General features: G+C 44.6%; 1 long non-coding RNA gene across 1 annotated transcript; it reads right to left on the bottom strand.

Moving 5' to 3' along the window:
* Positions 1 to 3,548: 3,548 nt before the first annotated feature.
* Positions 3,549 to 5,053, bottom strand: LOC120722843. The gene is made up of 3 exons (XR_005693619.1): positions 4,485 to 5,053; positions 4,099 to 4,272; positions 3,549 to 3,924 (listed from the first exon to the last, which is right to left on the bottom strand). It is a non-coding gene; the product is annotated as an uncharacterized LOC120722843 (long non-coding RNA).
* Positions 5,054 to 10,555: the final 5,502 nt, after the last annotated feature.

Raw genomic sequence — 10,555 nt, 5'->3', positions numbered from 1 at the left:
AGCCGAGAGATATAATCTCTCCAGCGTGTCCTGGGTCTGCCCCGGGGCCTCCTCCCGGTGGGACATGCCTGGAACACCTCACCCAGGAGGCGCCCAGGGGGCATCCTTGTCAGATGCCCGAACCACCTCAGCTGGCTCCTTTCGATGTGGAGCAGCAGCTGCTCTACTCTGAGCCCCTCCCGGATGGCCGAACTTCTCACCCTATCTCTAAGGGAGAGGCCAGCCACCCTTCGGAGGAAGCTCATTTTCTGCCGCTTGTATCCGCGATCTCGTTCTTTCGGTCACTACCCACAGCTCGTGGCCATAGGTGAGGGTAGGGACGTAGATCGACCGGTAAATTGAGAGCTTCGCTTTTACACTCAGCTCCCTCTTCACCACGACGGACCGGTGCAGCGTCCGCATTACTGCAGCTGCAGCCCCAATCCGTCTGTCGATCTCCGGCTCCCTTCTCCCATCACTCGCGAACAAGACCCCGAGATACTTGAACTCCTCCACATGTGGCAGGAACTCATCCCCGACCCGGAGTGGGCACTCCACCCTTTTCCGGCTGAGAACCATGGCCTCGGATTTGGAGGTGCTGATCCTCATTCCCGCTGCTTCACACTCGGCTGCGAACCGTCCCAGTGCGAGCTGGAGGCCTTCACCCGATGAAGCCAACAGAACCACATCATCTGCAAAAATCAGAGATGAGATTCTGAGGCCACCAAAGCGAAAGCCCTCCGCCACTTGGCTGCGCCTAGAAATCCTGTCCATAAAAATTATGAACAGAACCGGAGACAAAGGGCAGCCCTGGCGAAGCCCATCACCCACCGGGAACGAGTCCGACTTATTGCCGGCAATGCGAACCAAGCTCTTGCAACGGTTGTATAGGGATCGAATGGCCCGTAGCAATGGGCCAGACACCCCATATTCCCGCAACACCTCCCACAGGACACCCCGAGGGACACGGTCGAATGCCTTCTCCAAGTCCACAAAACACATGTAGACTGGTTGGGCAAACTCCCATGCACCCTCAAGTATCCTGGAGAGGATAAAGAGCTGGTCCAGTGTTCCGCGACCAGGACGAAAACCGCATTGTTCCTCCTGTATCCGAGGTTCGACTAACGGACGAACTCTCCTTTCCAGCACCCTGGCATAGACTTTCCCAGGGAGGCTGAGGAGTGTGATCCCCCTGTAGTTGGAACACACCCTCCGGTCCCCTTTCTTAAAGATGGGGACCACCAAAGAAGAGTGAAATCATTAATTAAATAACTACTTCATTAAAAGAGAAACTAAGTCTCACTGAGGTTAAAAGCCAAGGAATAAAAGTGGGTTTTAAGACGTGATTTAAAAGTGGACAGTGAAGGGGCCTCTCTAACATGCATGGGCAAATGATTCCATAACTTTGGAGCCACAATAGAGAAGGCCCCGCCCCCTCTGAGCTTCCTCCTGGATCTCGGTACCTCCAGGAGCAGCTGGTCAGCTGACCTGAGAGACCGACAGGGTGTGTGGGGATGAAGAAGCTCAGAGAGATAAGGCGGGGCAAGATTGTGAAGGCATTTAAAAACAGACATAAGAATTTTAAAATGAACTCTAAAAGACACAGGCAGCCAGTGCAGGGAGGCCAGCACGGGGGTTATATGCTCTCTTTTTTGAGTTCCTGTTAGGAGTCGTGCAGCCGCATTTTGAACCAGCTGCAGACGTGAGAGCAACGACTGACTGACCCCCACATAAAGTGAGTTACAGTCGTCCAGGCGGGAAGAAATAAAAGCATGGATCACTGTTTCAAGGTGCTGCCTCGAAAGAAAAGATTTTACTCTTGCCAGTCGCCTTAAATGATAAAAACTGGACTTCACCACTGCTCTGATCAACACAGAACTGGAGGATAAGACCGCGGTTCAGGGGGAGGAGTTATCGAGAAAAACATCTTATTTTACTGTCACTATATATCATTCATAAAGCACCGTCATTATTTCATCGTTACTTCATTAGTCTGTATTACTTATCTTCAGTTTATCATGTATCATTTATTGTTTATTTCAGAACACGTAGGATAAAACCCATTCTAGATGTAATACTCTATCATGTGGCGAAAGCACCTCTCGAGCTAGAGGGTCCAGTTGGGCCTCCTGCATTCACTTGCAGGCTTACACAAACATGCACATACAGAGTTATGTAAAACACGCACGTTCACATACACACTTATTAAGGAAAGGGAGGGCGTCTCAGGACATGCTCCCTGTTTGACATACACACACAATAGACACGAATAGATATACACATCACACACACACTGCTTTCTCTGAGTGCTGGACTGAGTGGAAACATCTGGAGGCCATATAAGGGGAACTTCCTGAGTTCTGAGAACTGACTGATACTTATCATGTGACTTGACGTCATCATTACAATAAAAACCTTGTGAAGTGATTGTTCGAGGGAGATCAGCTCTTAAAGGCTTGAGATGCTCATCTTCCCCATATGTACATATGTATAATAAAAATCACTATTTAGACATCTACTGAGGACCATGCAGTCGTTTGTCTCCTCCTCAAAAACTCGAACCTTGACATTGGGAAGCTCATCTTGTAACCAGAAGGTTGCCGGTACGATCCCCAGCTCTGTCTTGGTCGTTGTGTCCTTGGAACACAAGACACTTCACCTACTGCTTACTGGTGTTGGCCAGTGGGGCCGATGGTGATCAGTCTGTCCCAAGGCAGCTGTGGCTACAACTGTAGCTGCCTCCACCAGTGTGTGACAGTGAGAGTGAATGAATAGCGGGATTGTAAAGGGTCTTTGAGGGTCTCGAAAAGCACTATATAAATGCAATCCATTATTATTATCAAGAGCATCTTTAGGCCTGACTGTGCTCATCCTTCCTCCAACCTCTCCTTACCAAAGATAACAACTACATCAGTATTAGCTCAATAACATTTTCTGCAATTCAATGGTGGACATTTACTTTTAAACCTTGTGTAAAACAATAAAACCTAAAAGTCCGAGTATTATTCTTTGTGCAAACAGCTCTTGCAGGTTACCCCGGACTTAATAATTAAATAATAATAATAATAAAAATAACCTTTCCTTTGAGCAGCTGTTCAGGCTACTAAAATCATCCCAGAAATAACAAGTGACACCATTAATAGTGGAGCTACCTTTAACAGGTGAAACTGATTTGACCTATAAGGCTACTGCAGTTACTTCTTATCAGGGTTAGTAGGGAAGACATCTGGATGAGGTAGTTAGTAGTATGTAGTTAGTACCGGGCGACTCCCCTCCCCCACATCGGCACCAGAACCCTGTATTATCTACAGGGTAAGACTGCCTGTTTTATCAAACTATGGCCATTACTACTGTGATCATTTGCAGCCCAGTGTGCTGCTCTCTCTGCTGGGATGAACCACTGGAGCTCACCCAGTCATCCCTTTCTTTCTCTCAAGAAGAAGTGAAATAAATATATTTATTATGTTACGAGTCTAATATTCTTTAAATCAAACTGCAATGAATAAATGAAGCAAGAAGATATGGTGGCTCCAAGTGTTGTAGAAGAAAAGATAAACATCTCATTTTGAGATGTACTGTAAGTACTGTGAATAAAAAACAAACAGCAAACCAATCAGTAGTCGCCAATTACTTTTGAAAGTAATTCAGAGTCCAATTATCCACTCAAATGTAAATAAAAGTTCACTTGACAGCTGTATAAAGGTTACCTGTTTATACAATAATATAAGTCACATTTCAAATGATCATCTGTGGAAAAGTTTGAATCCTGACCTGAGAGTTTCCACTGCACACTGTGAACTCTTTAGTCCAGAGGACAGAAGCTTCACTCCTGAATCCTGCAGGTCAGAGTTACTCAGGTCCAGCTCTCTCAGACTGGAGGACTTGGAGCTGAGGACTGAGCACAGAGCTTCACAGCTTCTCTCTGACAGGTTACAGCCACTCAGTCTGAAAAATAAAAGACAGTCTATACAACAAATACTCATGTAGTTTGTTAATACATTTCACAACATTAAATCTTGACTTTCTATTTTTAAAGAAAACATAAAGATACTAAGATACAACATCATATGGATGAACTTTAATTAATAATTCTAAAAACTAAATGTTTTCTGATCTGACCTCAGAGTATTCAGTTTACAGTTTAAACGTTGTAGTCCAGCAGACAGAAGCTTCACTCCTGAATCCCGCAGCTTTCTGATACTCAGGTCCAGCTCTGTCAGACTAGAGGACTGTGAGCTGAAAACTGAGGACAGAGCTTCACAGTTTTCCTCTGAGAGTTCACAGATGTTAAGTCTGAAGATAAAAACATGAATAAAGATTGTTGTTAAAGTGTAATCAGAGTGCAATAGCTTATTGTCTTGTGCTGAGCAGGTTAGTAAAACTTCACTTTAACTTGGAAATAAATAAAAATGCTATGAAACAAGGAAACTGGATAAAAATTTAAACAAAAACAAACATCAAACACATAAACAAACAGAACTAAACAGAATACAAATTGATCTGACCTCAGAACATTCAGTTTGGCGTGTGGACTCTCCACTGCAGCAGACAGAAGCTTTACTGCTGAAGCCTTCAGGCTCTTGGTACTCAGGTCCAGATCTCTCAGACTACAGGTCTGTGAGTTGACCACTGACAACAAATTTTCACAGCCTTCCTCTGAGACGTTACAGCTGCTCAGTCTGAGAGAGAAAGGGAAAAAACAAAAACAAAAAACCAAACAATATATGTGATCAAATTAAATTTGTTTATATGTTGAACCTTTTTTATTTTTTATTTTAAACCTATGAGTCTATGAGTGCTACCAGTCCAGTGCACACGATTGGTACCTTGATGGTACCTTGCTCAGGGGTACCACAAGGTAACTATTCGGTGGATTCGACCCCTGACCTTATGATCACGGGGCGACCACTCTGCCTACTGAGCTAATAATTCTGTGTACACTATCATACAATATTAACTAAAACAATTATTTTGGAAAATTTTAGTAATTCAATAATCATTATGCTCATTACCTGTGTACTGTGAGGAACACTGGATTTTAAACACTAGCTGTATAAAACTCTTCCTGTTAAAGGTGCGTATAAAGGAGATGAGCTGAAATCCTGTCTTCCTTCTCTCACCGCAACCGGTCACAGCAGATGGCCCCGCCCTCCCTGAGCCTGGTTCTGCCGGAGGTTTCTTCCTGTTTAAAGGGAGTTTTTCCTTCCCACTGTCGCCAAAGTGCTTGCTCATAGGGGGTCATACGATTGTTGGGTTTTTCCTCTGTATCTATTACTGTACGATCTACTGTACAATTTAAAGTGCCTTGAGGGAACTGTTGTTGTGATTTGGCGCTATATAAATAAAATTGAATTGAATTACATCCCATTTCAGGTACCTGGAACCTGAACCTTCTCTGGAAACCTGGGACGCTGGCGGGTTTCTCTTGCTAACCTATCTGCTCATCCTCTTTCTTTCTGCTCGCATGATGATTTCCTGGTTGAGTTTGTAAAGACTTTTGCTCACCCCATTTCCGAGGGTAGTTTAGGGAGAAAGTTACTGAATCTCCGGCAGGGCCGTTACAGTGTGGCCAATTATGATTTCCCAACAGCCACTGTTGAGGCAGGCTGGCCGGATCAAGCTCTGCAGGGTCTATTTTTTCCATCCATCCATTTGCTTCCACTTATCCTTTTCAGGGTTGCAGGGGGCGCTGGAGCCTATCCCAGATGTCATAGGGCAAGAGGTGGGGTACACCCTGGACAGGTTGCCAGTCTGTCGCAGGGCTAACACTAAGAGACACAGACAACCGTTCACTCTCACATTCATTTCTGCATTCACACCTATGGGCAATTTAGATTGATCAATTAACCTATCCCCACTAACTGCATGTCTTTGGACTGTGGGAGGAAGCCGGAGTACCCGGGAAGAACCCACACAATAATGTGGAGAACATGCAAACTCCACACAGAAAGGCCTGATGGTGGAATTGAACTCAGGACCTTCTTGCTGTGCGGCAACAGTGCTAACCACCGTCCCCTGTATTTTTTCAGTCATTAAATCAAACCATGAAAGATCAGCTTGCTTCTCGCGATGAACCTGTCTGTTTTCGATTCCACACCAGGGTCTGACCACTGGTAAGTTCAGGGATAAGGGTGGAGGATATTCACACAAACAAACAAACAAACAAAAAAAACAACCCAGATTGCAACTCCAAGTCTCTGAGCTAGTTAACCAGACCTTTCAGGCTCTTCTTCAATCAGAACCTCATGGAGTCTGAGTTAGCGAGACAGTTAAACATCCCTCTATGCGCCCTTAATCCGCCCATTCCCACTAAGTCATTAAATAACCGACTGTCCCCTCACATAACTCACCGCACAGAGCCTGTCAGCCCTGGTAATCACAAGAAAACACCTCACCTCACAAACCACTCATACTCAGCTTTCCTTGGCTAGAATTACATAATCCACACTTAGACTGGTCAGGTCAGAGGGTAATCAGTTAGAGTCTGTTCTGTCATTCAAATTGCCTTGTTTCCACCCGTCCACCGGAACCTGTGGAACCATCAGCCAACACTGAGACTGTTTTAGATCTCTCCTCTATGCCCACCAAATGTCATGATCTTCAGGAAGTATTTAGCAAAAGTAAAGCGCTTTCACTGCCACCTCACAGACCACATGACTGCACCATAGAACTACTCTCTGGCTCCACCCGGTCTTCTAGCTGGCTGTATAGCGTGTCTAAACCTGAGTGTGCGGCTATGGAAAAGTAGATTAAGGAATCGCTCACTGCAGGCATAATCCAATGATTGTCATCTCAAGTTGGAACTTCTTTTTTGTGGGGGAAAAAGGATGGCTCTCTCTGGCCATGCATTTACTTCAGGGGCCTCAGTGATATTACCATCAAGAATAAGTACCTATTACCTCATTAGCTCTGCTTACAGGCCATTTCACAGCGCCACAGGGTTTACAAAACCCCACCTCCGCAACGCTTACCACTTTTTCCAGATCAATCAGGGAGACAAGTGGAAGACCGTTTTAAACAAGCCATTGGGGGACTACACGTATTTGGTCATGCCGCCTGGGTTAACTAATGCTCCCGCAATGTTTCAAGATTAGTTAACGATGTCCTCCGGGACTTCGTTGACAGGTTTCTATTGGTGTATCTGGATGATATCCTCATTTTTCCCAAAACCTGCCAGGAACATCAGTCCCATGTCCATGCTACTTTTCCAACGTTTGCTGGAGAAAAAACCTTATGTCAAAGCAGAAAAGTGTCAATTCCATTCCTCATCAATAACTTTTTTCGTTTACATTTTGGCACAGGGGCAGGTGAAGACGGATCTTGCAAAAGTGAAAGCTTTCACAGAGTGGCCTACCCCTTGTACCCATTGCAGATTCCAGAAGCATCTCCAATGGGTTTTGGGAATAGCAAAATTTTATAGACGATTCATTTAAAACTATACTCAGGTAGCTGAACCACTCAAGTCTCAGCATACATCTGAGACCAAGACCCATTTCCGGAAACCTACCATAGAGCCCACTTCATGCTCACAGCTTCAAGTACTTGACTTCCGCCATAGTTCACAGTTCATGTTAAAAATTCCAAGTGTCAAGTTCCTGTGTGTAAATAAAGCCTTGACGTCTAGTAATATTCAGTTCCTTCACCTTTGTCTGTATTTTGGGTTCACCATGTTGTTCTGGCCACACCGGGGTAACAGATTTATATTTGATAAAAAAGAGAGACATTGGGGATTGCAATAAAGATGAGACAAAAACCAGACCTTAAAATAAGAACATCTGAAAACGATGTAGGTGCAGTCTGGTAGCTCAAGTATTTGCTTTAAAAAACAGAGTTAAACTCCTGCTTGTTGGAGACAAGTAAACAACAACTGGAGGATAATAAACCTGTCAGAGGGGCTGAAGGATCAGAGTAGGGCTGGGCGATATATCGAGTTTTTTAAAAATATCGATATATTTTCATACGAGATATAAGATGTGACAATATCGTTTATATCGATATAGTCTATGTTACGTTATAATTATACTTGTGGAGCCGCAGGTTTGCCTCTCTTTCGTCCACTTTTGTCTCTACGCAACGTTACTCGGCCTCGGCCTTTTATTTATGGACCATGATTATTTAATAAATGCTGATAATTTATTTTTGAGTAATTTTTTCATGTACATCTACGCTCTATGTAAATAAAAGTGCCTGTGTGACATCTGGGACACAGTGTGACTAGAACTCTCTTTTTGTTCTTAACTTAAAACTTAAAAAAAAAATATCGAGATATATATCTTATATCGCCATCCAGCTAAAAAATATCGAGATATGAATTTTGGGTCATATCGCCCAGCCCTAGATCAGAGCTCATGTTCTTATAGGCTTGATCTGGATTGTGCTTTGATTAGAGTTAAAGACAAAAATATTTGAGAAATGCTGACATGTTCTTGTCACATCCGGTGTGGCAGACGTGAGGAGTTTGTAGAAAGGACCCAAAAGGCGGCAGCTCTGGTGCAGGTGAGTATTTATTTACAGTACAAACAGCAATGGTGGGTGAACATGAAACTGGAAAACCTAAACTGGGCACAGCTAAGAAAACAAACCTGAAAGAAGATTCAGGGAGGTACGGCGAAATACACAGAGAGACGGACGGAGAGACGCAGGAAGACCGAGGAAAACAACAGACGAACCAGCAACGAGGACGAGGTAACACACACTATAAATACACACGGCAGGAATCAGGGGATGGGAAATAGGAGGGGAAATCACCTGGAAGACATCACAGCTGACGAGGCAGGGGAAACGTAAATAGAACACACTGACATAAGACACAGACTTTCACAATAAAACAGGAACTTACACAGGAAACACACAGACTAAGAAACGCGGACTTAACACAGAGACCTACTACACCAAGGGAATGCACAAGCAGGGAAGACACCAAACAGAGGGAACACCACTAAACCGTAGAAAATACAAAACTATCAAAAGTACATAACCAAAAACACTGGGTCACTGACCCAGGACCATGACAGTCCTGCTGGAGAGAAATATTTAAAGTATCATATTTGACTAAGTGACTATTTTTTAATTTTTCTTAAAAGGCAGTGTTCTTTGAACAGAGCACCTCTGATTTATTTACCATGATTTTAAGAATGAAGGGATGAGTTCATGTTTACTTACAGGGCTTTGTTGGAGGCTTTGACCACTGGCAGCAGCCTCAGAAGAGCCTCCTCTGAAGCAGAGTATTTCTTCAGGTCAAACACATCCAGATCTTCTTCTGAGGACAGTAAGATGAAGATCAGAGCTGACCACTGAGCAGAAGACAGTTCATCTGTGGAGAGACTTCCTGATCTCAGGGACTGTTGGATCTCCTCCACTAGAGAACGATCATTCAGTTCATTCAGACAGTGGAACAGATTGATGCTTTTCTCTGCAGACAGATTCTCACTGAGCTTCTCCTTGATGTACTGGACTGTTTCCTGATTGGTCTGTGAGCTACTTCCTGTCTGTGTCAGCAGACCTCGTAGGAGAGTCTGATTGGTCTGCAGTGAAAGACCCAGGAGGAAGCGGAGGAACAAGTCCAGGTGTCCATTTGGACTCTGTAGGGCCTTGTTCACAGCACTCTGGTGGAGAGATTGTAGGTTTGGTTTGTTAAATAATTTAGATTTCTTGGAGGTTGTTTGTTGTTCTTCCATCAGATTGATTCCAGAGTTGATGAAGGTCAGATGGACATGAAGAGCAGCCAGAAACTCCTGAACACTCAGATGGATGAAGCAGAACACCTTGTCCTGGTACAGTCCTCTCTTCTCTTTAAAGATCTGTGTGAGCACTCCTGAGTACACTGAGGCTGCTCTGATATCGATGCCACACTCTGTCAGGTCTGGTTCATAGAAGATCAGGTTTCCTTTCTGCAGCTGATCAAAAGCCAGTTTTCCCAGAGACTCAATCATCTTCCTGCTCTCTGGACTCCAGTGTGGATCTGTCTCAGCTCCTCCATCATACTTGACCTTCTTCACTTTGGCCTGAACCACCAGGAAGTGGATGTACATCTCAGTCAGGGTCTTGGGCAGCTGTCCTCCCTCTCTGGTTTCCAGCACATCCTCCAGAATTGTAGCAGTGATCCAGCAGAAGACTGGGATGTGGCACATGATGTGGAGGCTTCGTGATGTCTTGATGTGGGAGATGATGCTCCTGGCCTGCTCCTCATCTCTGAATCTCTTCCTGAAGTACTCCTCCTTCTGTGGGTCAGTGAACCCTCTGACCTCTGTCACCATGCCGACACAGACAGGAGGGATCTGATTGGCTGCTGCAGGTCGTGTGGTTATCCAGAGGCGAGCAGAGGGAAGCAGTTTCCCCCTGATGAGGTTTATCAGCAGCACATCCACTGAGGTGGACTTTCTAGGGTCAGTCAGGATTGTAGTTTTGTGGAAGTCCAGAGGAAGTCGACACTCATCCAGACCATCAAAGATGAACACAACCTGGAAGTCTTCAAAGCTGCAGATTCCTGCTTCTTTGGTTTCAGTAAAGAAGTGATGAACAAGTCCCACCAAGCTGAACTTTTCCTCTTTCAGCACATTCAGCTCTCTGAAAGTGA

Source organism: Simochromis diagramma, unplaced genomic scaffold (genome assembly GCF_900408965.1).
Source record: "Simochromis diagramma unplaced genomic scaffold, fSimDia1.1 OVJJ01000655.1, whole genome shotgun sequence".
Taxonomy (NCBI): domain Eukaryota; kingdom Metazoa; phylum Chordata; class Actinopteri; order Cichliformes; family Cichlidae; genus Simochromis; species Simochromis diagramma.
This window is presented reverse-complemented; position numbering and strand designations above follow the sequence as displayed.